The sequence below is a fragment of the Pezoporus flaviventris genome, unplaced genomic scaffold, assembly GCF_033815535.1.
Source record: "Pezoporus flaviventris isolate CSIRO_AGI_PZ_B2104156 unplaced genomic scaffold, CSIRO_AGI_Pfla_v1 ptg000025l, whole genome shotgun sequence".
NCBI lineage: Eukaryota > Metazoa > Chordata > Aves > Psittaciformes > Psittacidae > Pezoporus > Pezoporus flaviventris.
Window position 1 is genome coordinate 15,400,744 of NW_026892573.1, and position 15,983 is coordinate 15,416,726.

At 38.4% G+C, this 15,983-nt stretch overlaps 1 protein-coding gene across 3 annotated transcripts in view; it reads right to left on the reverse strand.

Annotated features, from left to right (window-relative positions):
* The window catches only part of WASF3 (WASP family member 3), a 62,836-nt gene that overhangs the window by 28,912 nt on the left and 17,941 nt on the right, over positions 1 to 15,983 (reverse strand). For 2 of the 3 annotated variants that reach the window (XM_061457606.1, XM_061457604.1), the window contains exon 2: positions 10,957 to 11,047. The gene's annotated coding sequence lies outside the window, so the exon portion shown is untranslated. Of the gene's footprint in view, positions 1 to 5,713; positions 5,841 to 10,956; positions 11,048 to 15,983 lie in introns of those variants that run through there. The other variant, XM_061457605.1, reaches the window with a different exon arrangement.

Genomic DNA, 15,983 nt, shown 5'->3' on the forward strand with positions numbered 1-15,983 from the left:
AATAGAAATTAAATATTCTAAAACTACAATCCCAACAGTAACTATTCATCACAATATTTTCCCTCCCAGTTTCTAAGGAAATAAGAACTTATCATTATGAAGCAGAGACACATGATAAATTTTCATTGGCTCCAAAGTAACGAGCATATACATGTCATCCAACTAAATGACTTCACCACTGTCAAAGGAAAAAAACAGCTATTTCTTGTTCTCTGCTAAGGAAGCAAGTGTCCAATCAGTAGCACAACTGAGGTTACTGCATTGTTTCATCGCCATTTCCAGGGATACAACTACAGTTCTTTTCAGGCCTATCTAAAACATATCTATGGAACATATATATATTTCCCCCCCTCCATTAAGTTTTTTCATCATCCTATTTAAGAGATTTTGCAGTTTATATTCACAGCATTTTGTCACACTGCCCAATATGCAAAAAACCTTGCCAGTCAAGTAGTTCAGCTATTTTACCCCTCTGTCTTTTAAATCTTTATATTTCCTAGAGATGCCTTATGATTTTTAGAAAAATACAGGAAAATATATACAAACTACACTTGTCAAATTGAAGTATTTTTTAACACACTAATATTTAATTTCATCACAGAATTTCATCACCAGATAAATCTTCCCCAGAACACCCGTGAATAACCCTCAGCTAGCTGTAACCTCTCTTCTTTTTCTCATACTTATCTTTCTTCTGAAAGCCAAGATCTTTGGTTGTATCACTTTCTTCTCACTCACCTTCTCAATTAGGCTACTAGCTTACTGCACTTCAGTCATAATAGTTTCAGTCTTTAAGTATCTCACTCTCAAAAGTAACCTTCTTGAATCTAATGTCAGATTCCCATTCTTTAAAATTCTTTTCACTGAAAGAAACACAAAATAATGGAAGAAAACACTGTGGGTCAACTGAAGCTATTTGTTAAGCTTTAAAATGTGATTTCTTCCGGACTGACACATTTTAATCTTCCTTAGTGCATTTAATGTTCCTGAGATATTTAAGAACAGATTTCTCACCTGAAATCTAACACAGATTTACAGACTGTACAATATAATAACTTGCTGTCCTGAATACAATCATCCTGCCAGCACTGGATCCACCCACCCTTTTCTGATCATTCTCAAGTAGATTAGATGATCATCTACAGATGATCCAGGACACCTTCACACAGGACTAGATTATCTCATTTCCAGCTCATACTCTGTCCTTTCTCTAACCAAAATTTTGTTCAATATGGCAAAACACTAGTCACGCTTTCTCTCAAACGAAATAGGGCTAAAGGGTACTAAAGCAATCCAACTGATTAAACTGTATGACATCCACATGTGGTATACTTGTCACTCTAGAAAAACAAGAAGTACATGAAAAGCATGAACTGAAAAACTTGTGTACAGAAGCTTTTACACAAATAAGTAAATTTAAATCTGGTTTAACAGAACAATATTACCTAACTGTGTTTAAGGGTAAAAGGTGACTAGTCACATCGACAGAGCATGCTGAATGGCGAAAAAAGTTGATTTGTTGATTTGTGTGGGTCCTAATTCAGACTGACCACCATTAAATGTATTAATTGTTCTATATAAATCACATTTTCATCTTCCTCCCATATCCATGCGGATAATGTAACCATGCACACAGTGACAACAACTCACATTGTTGCTTTCTGCTGAATGAACAGAGGCTAGTTTAAAGTATGAACAAAAGATGCTGACACGTTAATCTTGTTCTTAATGTGATGGCTGCTCATACTGCTCATAGGCCCTTCCAGATGGCTCAGTGTGAAAGGGATGGCGGGATGGGGAAGGAGGAATATTCCATGCTGTTCTGAACATCTGTTCCACTGTGTTTATACATTAAAAACAACAACAGAAACCTTACAGCCACTCTCTATTTTACTATTTGTATCCAACACTACTAGGCTAACACCAAGTACAGTGTAAATGTTACACGTGTACATGAGAAAGCAAAAATATCTTTTCATGTGGTATAAGAGCATTTGTTCAGTTTTAGCTGTCTTAGGAATGGACTTGTTTCAATAAGGAAGTACTTATGCTGCACTGAACACAAATTCTTGTTTCACATGACCTTCCTTGAAATCTGTATTATACTCCAAGAATTTATTTATCATCCCTCTCCTGTTCAAGCAAACATAACAGAACCAAATTACCCTTTGTTTCTCTTTAGGTTTATTGTCTTTCCTATAAAGATACACACTATGCATTTGTTGCAGCTTGTTTAAATCCTATTTGAACAGTTTTGAACAGCAACTCAAAATAGTTTCATTGTGCATATACAGAAACGGTGGTAGTTTTTAAGCAGAGTTGAAAGAAAGAAATAAGAAGATAAGTATCTTAAAGTATACAGTCTACTTCTCAGTTAACATTTACCCTTTAAAAATATCATCTTTTGAAAAGAACCAGTCAGCCAGAACAAGGAGAAGGAGCTTGGTGCCGAGTTAAGAAAAAGGAAGAAGCAGCGCTTTGTCCTATAGCACAGGAAAAAAAAAAAAAAAGACTTAGATCCATCATCCCCTCCCTTTTGTATTATCTTGACATGTGCCAACCATACGGCTGCTGAATTATTCAGCTCTTTCTACTCCGAATAACCAATGATTACACATATGAAAATTTAGAAGTACTGAAACAGATGGGGAAAGTGGCATCCTGTAAAATCTAATTTTGCTTTAACCTTTAGGACCCAAACAGTAACATTCAGTCAGGAGCACAAACTGGATGAAGTCAAAAGGAACAACATCACAAAGCAGCAGAGCACTGGTTATAATGCCCAGCTAATTAGGCCAGGAACAGCCCTCTACTAGAAGGTCAAAGTGTTCCCAGTTGTCTTCAAGCTTGTATCTTAATCAGGTATGAGCACAGAGTTGGTTGTGTAGACAGAGCCACACAGTTCTCTCTCCATGGCCAAACTCAGCAGCCTAGAGAGCTGACAAAACATCTACAGGCCATTCTTTTAACAACCAGAAGTATTTCCATTACATAGCCAAGATGAATGTAGCTTTAGAGTAAATCATGTTTCAAACATCTTCCTGTGCACTTCTAAAACTAGTGATTCTCACCTATTTAGTACCTTTTTTTTCTAGCTATTTTATGCTACTTTAGACAATTTGGTGCTGGAACAACTTGCAACAAAATATTAGAAGTCTGCAACTATAAACAAGCCTTTTCTTAATATTTAGACTACAATAATGCACAAACAGATCCTGGAGACCATTCAGGGTGCATCTGTCCCAGCCTTCCTCCTTCACAAACCGTAGGTGTTACCAGCTGCAGATGCCTGGATTATTTTAAAGAAAGCCTAAGTTGCAGCTAGGCCTTGCTGACTTACCCTGATCCCATTTAACAGAGCCTTACCGGATTTAAAGTGCTCGAAATAACCATCTGGGACACAGCCCATGTGACAAAGGCCCCGGTAAGGCCTCAGGAGCCTGCCTGCAGTGAGAACATGCTGTTTAGATCCTCAAATGAACTTAAACTAAACCAGTAGCAAACTTAGTCATTTGTTTCTCATAACTCAAATTAACCTGAAATCTGACGGAAAAGTACAAAAAAGGGATGAAGGGTCCACTTCATGTCCAATAGTATCCATTTTGTGGTAATAACAGTGTTACTTACTTCCCTTGTCCAGTATTTACCATTAAAATCCTTTCAGAACAGCATTTTTTAGAAAGAAAAAAACCCTGTTCTTCAACTCTTTTCTCCACAGTAGTTGGTCTAAAATGTCACAAGGGAAGTGTTAAGTTTTCTCACAGTTCAGTTAATCCAGAACCTAAAATGTCAGAGGAGTACTTTCTTACACTTTTCCATATCAAAAAATCCTCCAAAAATCATACATACACAAGTACAGTTTGTGTATATAGATGATATATACACACACACAGATATTTACACATTCATTATACATGAGACTCTGCAATGATGGAAGAGAGCAATAACACAGGTCAAACAGAGAAAGAAAAAATACCTTGTACCAGGACAATTCAGCATTAATCTTTGCCTGCCTTGACTCCTAATGTGCCTCCTGCACACCCAGTTCTCACCAGCCAGGAGATAACTCCCTGACTGGGAATAAAACACAATGGTGATGCTTTGTCAGGCTATCCTTAAAATACTATGCAGTTGAACAGCTTCAGTGTCCACCTGAACAACCAAGTTCTTGGAGACAGCAGCAGAAATTTTCTGGCATGCATCAGGAAACACAAAATAAATCCTCATCCCTAAAATTCCTCAAGGTGGAGCTTCCCACCCACCAAGGCAATAGAATTTAAGCAATAAACTCAGGATTTCCCCAATTCTCCTGATTATGACACTCCTACCAACATTTTACTTCCCCTTAGAAAGCTGTAAATGGCAGTTTGTCTATGCAGGAGGGTGGGAGGACACACACAGATTTAGTTTGGGTAGATTTTAAGGAAAAACTGAACAAAACATTTTGTGTTTGGATCCAACAGCTGAGCCTATGTGAAGTGACATAAAAATTCCCAACTATTTTTACCCTGAGCCAAGCATGCCATCTGTTCCCATGAAGTCCATCTTCTGGTGGCTACCATACTACAGCATTATCACAAAGCACTGTGTGACTGAAGACTAGTGCATGAGTCAAAACAGATACTATGAGTGATAAAGAGTCAACACTCAAGACAAGAAAACATCACCCAACAAAAACCACAAAACACAAGCAGCCTTATTAAGGCTCAGGATTAATGCAGCCAGGTATCCTGCTGTTTTGTGTGTTGTGGTTATCTTGTTCTGGTGCCTGAGGAGGGCTGAGCTCTCTGATTAGAGATTTTTCCCAGGGTGGGGATGCTTTTTCTATCTTTCCTACATGTTATCTGCCTATTGAGCAATAATGATGAGATTTCTCTCTACCAGGTAATCTTCCCCTCCCTTCCACATGGTTAACATCCTCAAGTTAATCACAGAAAGCACTCATGCTTGATGAACAAGAAATTAGCAATTTGTAATTTCATAGTTCATAAAGTAAAATAGATGACCACAGCAGAACATTCAGTAATCAGAAGTACAGGAGCTCCATATGTCCCAGTGGCCAAATCACAAGCAAGTAACATTGGGTCCAACACGTATCAAGATGGTTCATATTCCTTATGCTGGCCTTACCAATACTGAAGAAATCTTTAAAAATTGAGCTACATGGACAGATATCCATTTATAATTTTCAGCAAGAACATAATGCAAGGAGAAATCGAATTTCAGTAGAAAAATAAACCTGAATAGATTTGATGTATCTGTTATTAACATACAAAGTACATCAAGACTGAAAGCAGCTACATCTTCACAAATACAAAACATTATCTTCCCTTGATGTTTCTGACTCATTTGTGACAGATCCTTTCTTTAACTACCATCCCAAATGCAGATGTTCTGCCCAGGACTAACTTCTTAGTAATTCAGTGCATAATCCTTATGTCACGTTTTGGTTTGGTTTTTTTCCTTTTTTTTGGGGGGGGGGGGGGGAGGGGTGGTTAGGGAGGTGTTGTATGTGTTATATATAAAGCCTAAAATCAATGTCAGGCTTTAGTAAAAGTATCATGTTTTGATACAGTAATGTTGGCTTGCAAAGCCTTACTTGCAGCATTGAAGAGATTGTCTCATTACACATACAGTAACTCTCATTATAAGACAAATAAGCTACTATAAAACCACAGTGAGTATCAGACCAAATAGAGCAGTTAAGTCTTACCTAAAAATCCCTTTTGCAAGACCTAAATGCTGAAAACTTATCTTCCATGAAATCTGGCATTGTATCACAGATCTCCTTGGGAGCTAGCAGGGTAGAAGTGCTCCAGAAACCAACTTCAAGGGAAAAACCCAGCATTCTTACCACATATAATCAATCACCAAAGAGACTTTTTTTTCCACAGCTAAAATCATCAGATCATAGGTAAGATTACTGGGGATGCAGAGATTAAAAATTATTTAGTATTACCATTGGCAAAGTCTGCTTTCTTCCTGCGTTTCAGATCAGTGCATTTAAACATCCTTTGCGAAACCTTTTGCAGAAAAGTCCTTCCGTCTTTCTTCAAGACACATATGTATATATATGTCTCAAAATGTAAATGTAGCTTTTTAAGAGTCTATGATATTTCAGAACTTAACACTGAACATTTGGAAGTATCTTACTGATTTACAGCCATTTCCCTCTTTTAGTCAATGCCAACTGTAGGCGAGTTGAGAAGAAAAATAATACAGGAGTACTACATAATATAATAAAAGCAGAACTGAACAATATATGTGGAGTCCATGAGAAAGAGAACAGCACCATCCACTGGAGGTTTTCTACTTGTGGCCCCCTGGGGATGTTCAAGGACTTCAAAAGGAATTAGGAAAACAGCAACTAAGCTTAAGAACTGCATTAGCAAGTTGTGTGGTACAACTGGAGCAAAGTCCTGCAGAGCCGAATAGTTGGCTCTGATGATCTTGCGTCTGTCTTAGACACATTCCTTTTTTTGGTAGGGAAACAGGGTTTTTTGTTGTAAACTAGCTCTTGCCTGGACTCATGGGCCATTAGATGACAAATACCATCAGATATGCTCCTTTTGGTTTTAGACTCATTGGAAAGGAAAAGAGTTCTTCTACTCCACAACTGGGGAATTTGTATCATAAATATTCTCCAGGATCCAAACCAAACATAGTATAATGCACTTGAAAATGCCTGTTGTCTTAACATATTTTAATAATTCATTACTTAAAGGTTGAAACATAGCTGTTGTATTTTAATTTTGTCAGGACAAGGTGAAAGAAAAGAAGTAAATACTGGTTGAAAGAATCCAGTCATCTTAAGGCTGAAAACTTGTCACACAGTGTTTTTTAATTATGGCTCACTCCAATATTTGTAAACGAAGGCTCCATGGGAAAGGAGGGAACACTATGCACAGGAGTCAGAGCTTTACCTACTCTATCCTTCCCTATAAAGCAATCCAACACCTGGGGAAGGATCTCACCTCCACATAACCAAATTCCTTGCAATACAGGCAACTAAACCCCACCAAGACAGGAACAGTTTGCCTAAAACTAGCAAGGTTACAACTACAAAGCAGCTTCAGAAAACCTGTTGCAGTGAGGTTACATATTACCTGTGTAATAATTAATAATTACTACATATTACCTGTGTAGTACATATTACTACCATGTATGTCACCTAGACATTACATTTACTCTCCAAACTTGAGAATGGCAAGAAGCAGCATTTCAGTTACACAGCTGAGAGGCACAAAGCTGCCTGATGATGCTGGCCAGCACACAAGGCCCATAGAAGGACTGGAAACTGGACCTAGATCATACCAACACTTAGCAACAAATGCTTCAACCACAAGACGAGTTATGCTTCCTTCTCAGAAGCAAAACTCAGTTATTGCCTTAGGATCCACTCCACTTAAAGTTGTGCTTTTAAAGACAGATGTAAGCCAGCCATTCCTTGATTTAATTAAATGGATTCCCTTCCCCATTCCCTGTTTCAACATTCCTATTATAGCTGGTGCTCCTGGCTACTTACAGGGCTGGAATCAGACTGGAAGTGAGGAGAAACTAAATCCAGAGGAAAGAAGTCAAAATAGTTTATGGACTTGCTGCCCTTAGAGCTGAGGCCACTCAAGTGATGGTGAGAACAGTCAATCTGCACAATGGAAAAAAAGTAACCAACAATTCAAGCTAACTTCCCATTTCATACTGAAACAGAACAGAGGCATTCAAAAGACTGGTTATGTTTAGTTGCCTAGGTGAATAGCAAGCTAAAGCACAAGCAACTACCTAAAACACGGTAACTAAACCTGAAAGATTAGTAACTGCTTTCTGCAAGAAATGGCATCAATATTGTAATAGAAAGAGCATTTAAGTCTTATCATAGAATGATAGAATACCCTGAGTTGGAAGGGACCCAGGAGGATCAAGTCCAACTCCTGACGCCACACATGGCAGCTTAAAAATTAAACCAGATACCTCAGAGTGTTGTCCAAACACTTCTTCAACCCCTACAGGCTTAGGGCCACAACCACCTGCTTGCAAAGCTTGTTCTAGTGCTTGACCACCACTCTTGGCAAAGAATATTTTCCTACTATCCAATCTGAACTTCCCTATTGCAGCTTTAAGTCAATACTTCGTGTCCTGTCACTGGGGACACCAGAGAGACAAGATCACCACGTCCCTTTTTGCTCCCCTCATGAGGAAGTTGTCAGCAACTATGAGGTTACCCCTCAGTACCCTCTTCTCCAAGCTTAAACCTAGTATCCTCAGCTGCTCCTCGTAAGTCATTCCGTATGACTTAAGTCCATCTTATCGGCAGGAATAAACACCTATGCCACCAAAGAGATCAGAGCTAAAGAAATTTTCTTTCATCCTCTACTGCCACATTCCCCAAATCACATAGGGGTGACAGAAAACTCTGAGAAGTCCAGTGAAAATCTTATTGAAGAAAATAGACACTTCTTACATATTTATTCTTCAGGCTCACAGAGGCATATGGCATGTCCAAAGGACCATACTACATGACCTCCCACATACGTATTACAAATTGTGTTAGCAACACAAGAAATTTATGTCTGCTTCATATCCATCTTTTTCATAATGGTTTTCATGAATGCTAACATGGTATACACTGATTTTTGTGGTTTACAAAAAGAAAAAAATACACCTGTAAATATTTAAGATCAAATTATTTTAAATTATTTTTAGAAGTATAAAGTATGAAAGGATTTTTTTAAATTATAAATATACAGTATTCTGAAAGAGAATGGTGGATAGAAGCTGTGCAAAGAATTAGTTTCTTTTTCTCAGGAAGAAGTTACCAGTCTCATTAAAGATAGTATCACATCTAAAAAAGGAGTTGCTCTCAGGTGCTGGTAGATTGTGACAGTCCCTTTTTTCTTTTCCAAGAAGGTAAGATGGAATCAAGGAAAATTCTCAACCCTTAATAAAAAAAGGGAATCTATTATCTATGTGTTTTGGATCCAAAAATTCTTGCAATTCATACAAATAAATGTTCTACTGTCTTTCCTCTCTTTTTCTGATTCTCAGAGTCATTTAAAGTTAGCTACAATTATGTGGATCTTCCTCCATACACCCCACCAAATTACATAACAAACCTGTCAATACTTACATTGCTCTTAACTACACTTAATAGTCAATGTAATTTACTGGGTCTACTAGCTGCATGTATGGGAAAAAAGGTCAAGCCATTAGAGACTAATCTACACACAGTACAAGAAGCAGTTTAACTATATGAGTTATATTTAGAAACTGATTTAGTTAATCATAGTGCAGGCAACCAAGATTTAAACCTCATCTTCAAACAGATCTCTATGCATAACTGCGTAATTCAGAACGGAAGTTATTATGCCAGCCAGAAAAAGTTCAGAGAAGAGGCCAGTGATGAATTTATTTGCAGTATTGAAGTAGCACTGAATTTCCCACAGCCTCAGACAGTGATAATGAAGATTATTTCTGAATGCGTTCATATCACTATCTTGAAAACATGCTAAAGCTCTCACAGCACAGATGCCAGTTCTACCAAATTACTCCTCCTTGTGTATTAACATCAAACCCATTTTGCTAGGCTGCAATTTAAAAATGTAAAGTCCTTCAACTCCATGCAGTCAAGTCCAAAACATAACCCAGTTACGTTAAACATGTTATATTTATCAATCAATGGCTTGATTTAAAATGAAAACGCCTTACTGTGCATGCAAACCTTAAACACCAGACTATTAAACACAAGATACATTTCAATTAAACTCCACATGAAAGTTGTGCTTAACCTGCATAAAGAAGCAGGTTAAAACCCCTTAGTTTTTCCTAACAAAGTGCAATCTCTTTCAGAACATACATGTTGCTAAGTATCTTCAAGATCATCAAGCATATAATCAGAAGTCAAAATTAAAATAAGCAGACGTGAATTTCATCTGAAAGAACAAAGTGTGCCAAAGGATCATAGGGTTATAGCCGGAGTCAGCCCCAGGACATCAGGAACGTTAACAGTATCCTAAAGCACTGCTGCATACTTTGCTTTTTTCAGAGACCTTGAAGCAAGGCTGGCTGCACTTTCTGCTGAAGGCAGCACTGTGGTGTGCAATGCAGGAAGAAAGCAGGCTCTCCTGTAAGTAGCTAATACTACTTTTAACCTCATCTTCTCAGAAGGAAGACCAACAAACCTTCTCTCCAGCTTCTTCCCTTGCTCAAAAGGTTTCTCTTTCCCACTGCAGACAAGCTACAGCCCCCTAAAAAAAAAAAAAAGGTATAATAATCAGCTTCACATATTCTAACAAAATTGTCTGCACTTCAACAGTAGTCCTTCATTAGCACTGCCCAGTGTGGCCCACATCTTATGTCACACAGGAAAGGAAGTGCTACACAGCTGCTTTCAGACTCTTCCACCAACACAACAGATATTCCTCATCTAAATGCCTGTGGCGTGCGTATCACAGCTGAGACTGATTGGGGGTGGGGGACTTTTCCCCCCAAACCTAGTTTAACATCAATAAATTTATGTCTTCTATTATCCGGTGCACTTTAAGGCAAACAGTCCAACATTTAACCTCAGCAGATTTAGTTTAAATCTAAGATGACACATCAGCAAAGTACAGATTATATGGGTAAAAGTAATTAACAGATACAAATTCCAGCATCTATGAACAACCACGAATAAAGTAAATTTACTTCTGTTTGCTACACAATCAGATTAGTGTATAACAGATTCTACTCTCCTAGGCTAGTGGTGCTTTTGACATTTGGTTCAGGGCCTAACAGCATAGCTTCATCACCACAAAAATATAAACCTCCTTCTCAATGCTAACTCAAAACCTTCTGGACCATTCCCATCATTGGTCTTCAGCTCAAAAACTTACCACTATTTTCAAGGCTACTCAATAGATGCACACAAATGCAAAGTAAGTGACAAGGTTATGTTCAGTAAGTGCTCCTTGAACAACTTACCATTTAAAAAAGGGAGTAGGGAATATCCTCTGTTTACACCTTTGAGAAGACAGCTGTTCTGTAACTTGCTAGCACATTCAGGTGGCTTCCTCTGCAAACAAAGACAAATTTCAACTTCACTTTTCAATACTACAAAAAAGATACGCATTAAAGAATCAAGTGACCAGTCAAAAAAACCATACTAAAATATGCATGAGTAGAATCTAGACATACTTTTAAAGTTTTGAGCTAAAGTATTATTTCACGTTACAGCTCATTTTTTCAAGGTAAGAAAATAGCTTATGTTATTTTATCATCAATTCCCTTATTTTTTTAACTGGAAGTAACTGCAGAGAAGGTAACAATAACCCACTTAGAGACTGTGGTGATGGAAAAATGTGAGATAATGGCCTTTGGAAAGCATAATAAAACATCAGGTTTGAGTCCCTCTGAGATAATCCATGGTAAACTCCAAGTATTACTACATGTAAACACACTAAAATAAAACATACAGAAAAAAAAAAAAGCAATGAGATGATCTTGCAAACCCTGAGATGTTTCTGTGAAAATATTACAGATGCCAGCAGTGAGAGATTATAGATGAACATTTAGTCTAAATTTTTATAAATTAAGTTTTGTGGTTGAGACACAGCTGCCCTTTCTGGAAGGACTATACAAAGAAAACTTCTAAACTAGATCATTTGATCATAAGAGACTAATATTACAGTCATTTTAAAATGCTACGCCTATACATTCCTTGATGGAACTTCATTAGACATTTTAAACAAAAACTTACAAGAGAAATAACAAAAACTTCTCTATTTCAAGGACATGTTTATAAAACAGGATTTATAGGAAAGTCAAAGCATCTAGAAGAGCAAGACACCGAAAGTCACCACACAGATTTTTCTAAAACAAAACACAGACAACACCTCTTTTTCACCATCACCACTCTAACTTTCCTTCATCCTCCCTCAAAATACCTGAGCTTTAACATTTGAGCTTTAACCTCTTTTTTTCAAGGTCCTACACACACCTGGGTCAGGACAATCCCAGGCACAGCTACAGGTTGGGCAGAGAAGAGATTCAGAGCAGCCTTGTGGAGAAGGACTTGGGGGTGTTGGCTGATGAGAAAATGAACATGAGCCGGCTTCAGTGTGCACTTGCAGCCCAGAAAGCCAACCATATCCTGGGCTGCATCAAAAGGAGCGTGACCAGCAGGTAGAAGGAGGCGATCCTGCTCCTCTGCTCTGCTCTCATGAGACTCTACTTGGAGTACTGTGTGCAGCTCTGGTGTACTCAAACCAAATGCAGCTTCACTAACCTGACTTAAAATTATGCCAGACAGGATCCTATGAACCTAAGTGACATGGTTTATTGGTGGACTTGGCAGTCCTTTGGTAAAGGGAGGACTTGATGCTCTTAAAGGTCTTGTCCAACCTAGCCGATCCTACAAACCTAAGTGATTTGAACCAACAGTGATTTATTCAAGTATACCTGTGGTTCAACAGTAAACCTGCTTTAGAGCAACTCACACTAGATTTAAAAACACTACAAATGTCATACAGCACTAGCATACTCATACTACCAAGTGACTGGAACTCCATATACAACTCAAACCCTCTATTACTATCGAGGTGGATGAGGATATAGTTACACAAAGGCACCTTATGAGGTTCTCAGTTTTCCACATTAGCTACTCATTCCTCTCCATGCACTGCAGTTCACTGCTTCCATCATTTACATCAGCCCAACACCTGCAGTGCTGCACTACACAAACGGAATCACTGAATCCATCCTGTACTGAAACAAGTCTCCACTCACATCACCAGTATGACACACCTATACAGGGACAGGCAGGAAGCCAAGAACTACTACATGAACCGTAAGAATGAAACTTACGAACAGCTTTTACAATGAAATGATATCAACTCTCCTGACATATATTCCAGGGGTTACTATAAAGCCTTACATGGTGAAATAAAGACATTAAAACATGGCCAATGTGAAGCAGCTTGTTTGTTTTTTTTTTAAATGAGGTTCTTCTGATTTCTAAGTAAAAAATTAAAAAAGACCCAGAGAAGAAGCCAGAGAAGAAGGGCTGGACTCTCTCACTACAAGCTCTACATTTAATATACATAGTTATGATGAAAAACAATTATTTTCAATGCATGCAACAGACACCAAAAAGAACATATATTTGAGTACATTAACAGTCCAGCAATATCTACCTAATAGCATAAGTGATTATACACACTCCCTTTTCAATGGATTCTTTCTTTCCCATAAAATCTTCAAGACGAAATCCTAGCAAAAGCCATTATGAAAAGATTCTTACTCATCACCAAGTACATCACTGACGACTCTGCCCAGCACCCCATTTGACTCATTCACTGACCGAATTACAGAAAATACCAAATAGTTTCAACAGGGTAAGATTTGAGACATGCAGAATGTGTAACACTGACTTCTGGTTAGTAAAATACATCCAGCTGAATTTTGTTTAAAACTGATGTTTTAAAGCTTTCTAAACAGGACTCCTATAACTGAGGAGCTAGTATGCAAGCAATTTGAAGAACAAACTATATGGCACACAGAGGATTACTTCAGGAATCCACAGGGGACAAAAAGAAGGATTTCATGCAAGATAACTTTTATACTGATTGAGGATTAAAAGTATCCAAATGGTAGGTCATCATCAAAATGGTGAAAAAGGTTTTATTTTATTTTAAAAAGTCTGCTTTCTGGAGAAGGGGGGGGGGGGGATTTTTCAACCGTTGTTTCATATATGAAGATCCAAAGCTTACTACTGTAGTTTGAATTACTAAGTAACTGTTTTATCAATGCATACACACAAAAAAGGAAGTGGTTTAAATCTTCATTACTGACCTGCCTTGTCAACTTCCTCTGTATATACAATCTTAGACGCATGAAACTACAGTCTTGGAAAGTCCTGTAACTGCAACAGACATCTGGAAAACCCAGGCAGTTTCTGGAGTGTTCAAAGAGCAGAACCACACACCAGTTACTGGTTAGGTCCCCCTTGGTCTTAAGTATTTCTACAGTGTGGAAGGGTATTGCTCCTGTAAAAGAGCCATACAATCAATTACCTGAACAAAGGGGCCTCTTGGTGGCCCACCCCAAGCAGCTTTCATGAAATTGATGAAGAGAACTAGGAAGTTTCAGGTCTTTAAACCAGGCTTGATGCAGATTACAGTCGGAAACTTGGGCACATAACAGGAGCAACATAAAGGAAGACAGAGCAGCACATGTTTTCCAAGTGGTCTTTAATTTAAGATTCAATTGCTGTTGTCTAGCCCAAACGCTGAGCCTCCAGACATGCAAAAAAAGCAGACTTGGTTAGGACACATGCTGTCCTTGGGAGTGTGGAGAGCAATCTGCCTCTGCCAAGCCCTCAAGGGACAATCTTCTACTCTCAATCTTTCCGAGAACTGCTTTGATGGTCAGGCTTGGTCCCAGCACCCACTGTATCCTCTGTTCGATTCCTTCCAAACAAGTTGAAGCTCTTGGAGTATTTCTTTAAAGCACAGGAAGATAACCAAGTAAAAATACCAGATACTGCACAACAGGTTGGGTATCTCTTTCACTCATTTTCACTCACTGGATTACTGGAGAAATATTCACTGCTTGCCTAAGTATAGCTGTCTTTCACTTATTGAACAGATTTACCCAAACAATAGGCTGGCAAAATCCTCAACATCCTGTGGAATTTATATGAAGTTAAACACTTGATGTGTTTACCAATCTACAAAAGACAGCCTGTCAAGCCTATCAGCCAGCCAGTAACAGCACTGTTTTGTCAGACATACTTGGCTGATAAGAAGCATGCTAGCATTGACCAACCCTCACATATCTCACCTCTTTGTACCTCAGGTATAAAAGGCTTGTCCAGGACAACACTCTCTTCCATAATGGTTAGCACCAGTTCTTTACTACAAGTGAAGCCAATTGTAAAGGTAAGGGCATACCACAAATGACTAGTACCAACTGCAGACAGGAACTCTTTCACACTTTAGCCTTCAATCCAAAAAGACTTCCATCACTGCAAAGAATTAAGTCTAGTATCTCTGAGAAAGAAAAAAATTCAGCTGAGATGTCAATATTACAATGTTTTCAAACACTTGAAAACATTTACTGACAGCATTTACCATCTCTACTCTTCACAGGTAACAATCCTCATCTCACAGTACAAGTCACCTGTACCACCAGCCTGCTCATTCTCCCAGTACAGCCCCACACTTCTCCAGCAGTTTGGTGTATATATCTTTACAGAAAGGCCAAAAGCTCCCTCCTAGCTCCACTCCCAGTGCCAAGAGATGTCTCCCTAATGCTCTACATAAAGGAATGCTGCTAGCTTTGCAAGGAAGTGGAGATCCACTTGAGTAACAATACTAAAAATGGGCCTTCCCCAGCCAACAGAGCCTCTGCAGTTTCAGCTGTTGCCTACCTAGCTCGGGGAGGGGATCATATACCATAGTTTATCAGTTAATAAAATTTAATAACATGCTTCTTAAAAAAGTCCCTTAAATTCTATTTTCTGGAGCATTCACCCTCACTTCTTGTGTTCAGCAGGCACTGACACAAAGCATGAACATCTATATATACGGTGTGTATAAGTATATCCCCCCACACAGAAAGAGGGCCTGTGGGATTAGCCCAAGGCTAGATGATGGAAAAGGCAGAGGTACAGCCTTTCAAGTTAAAGGCTTTGTTAAGAAAAGTGAATATGGTGACAGCAGCAATACAACAATATTGTCAGATAGCTAACAGCATTCAAGGCAAATAGTGGACTTCACCTTGTCCTCAGCGACACTTCAGATTTTCCTTAGCTCAAACTTCTTCAGAAGTAGTAGAGGGTCATGTAGTTTGTACCCTACTGTTTCACAGTATTAGAGAGAAGTGGCAGAATAAGGGTAGCATGAAACAACAAGGCCACAACTCCACTGGAAAGTTAGTCAAAAATATCATATGTTCACATATATACCCAGAAGATGAGACAGCAAAGTACTAAGATTGATAAATGAAAT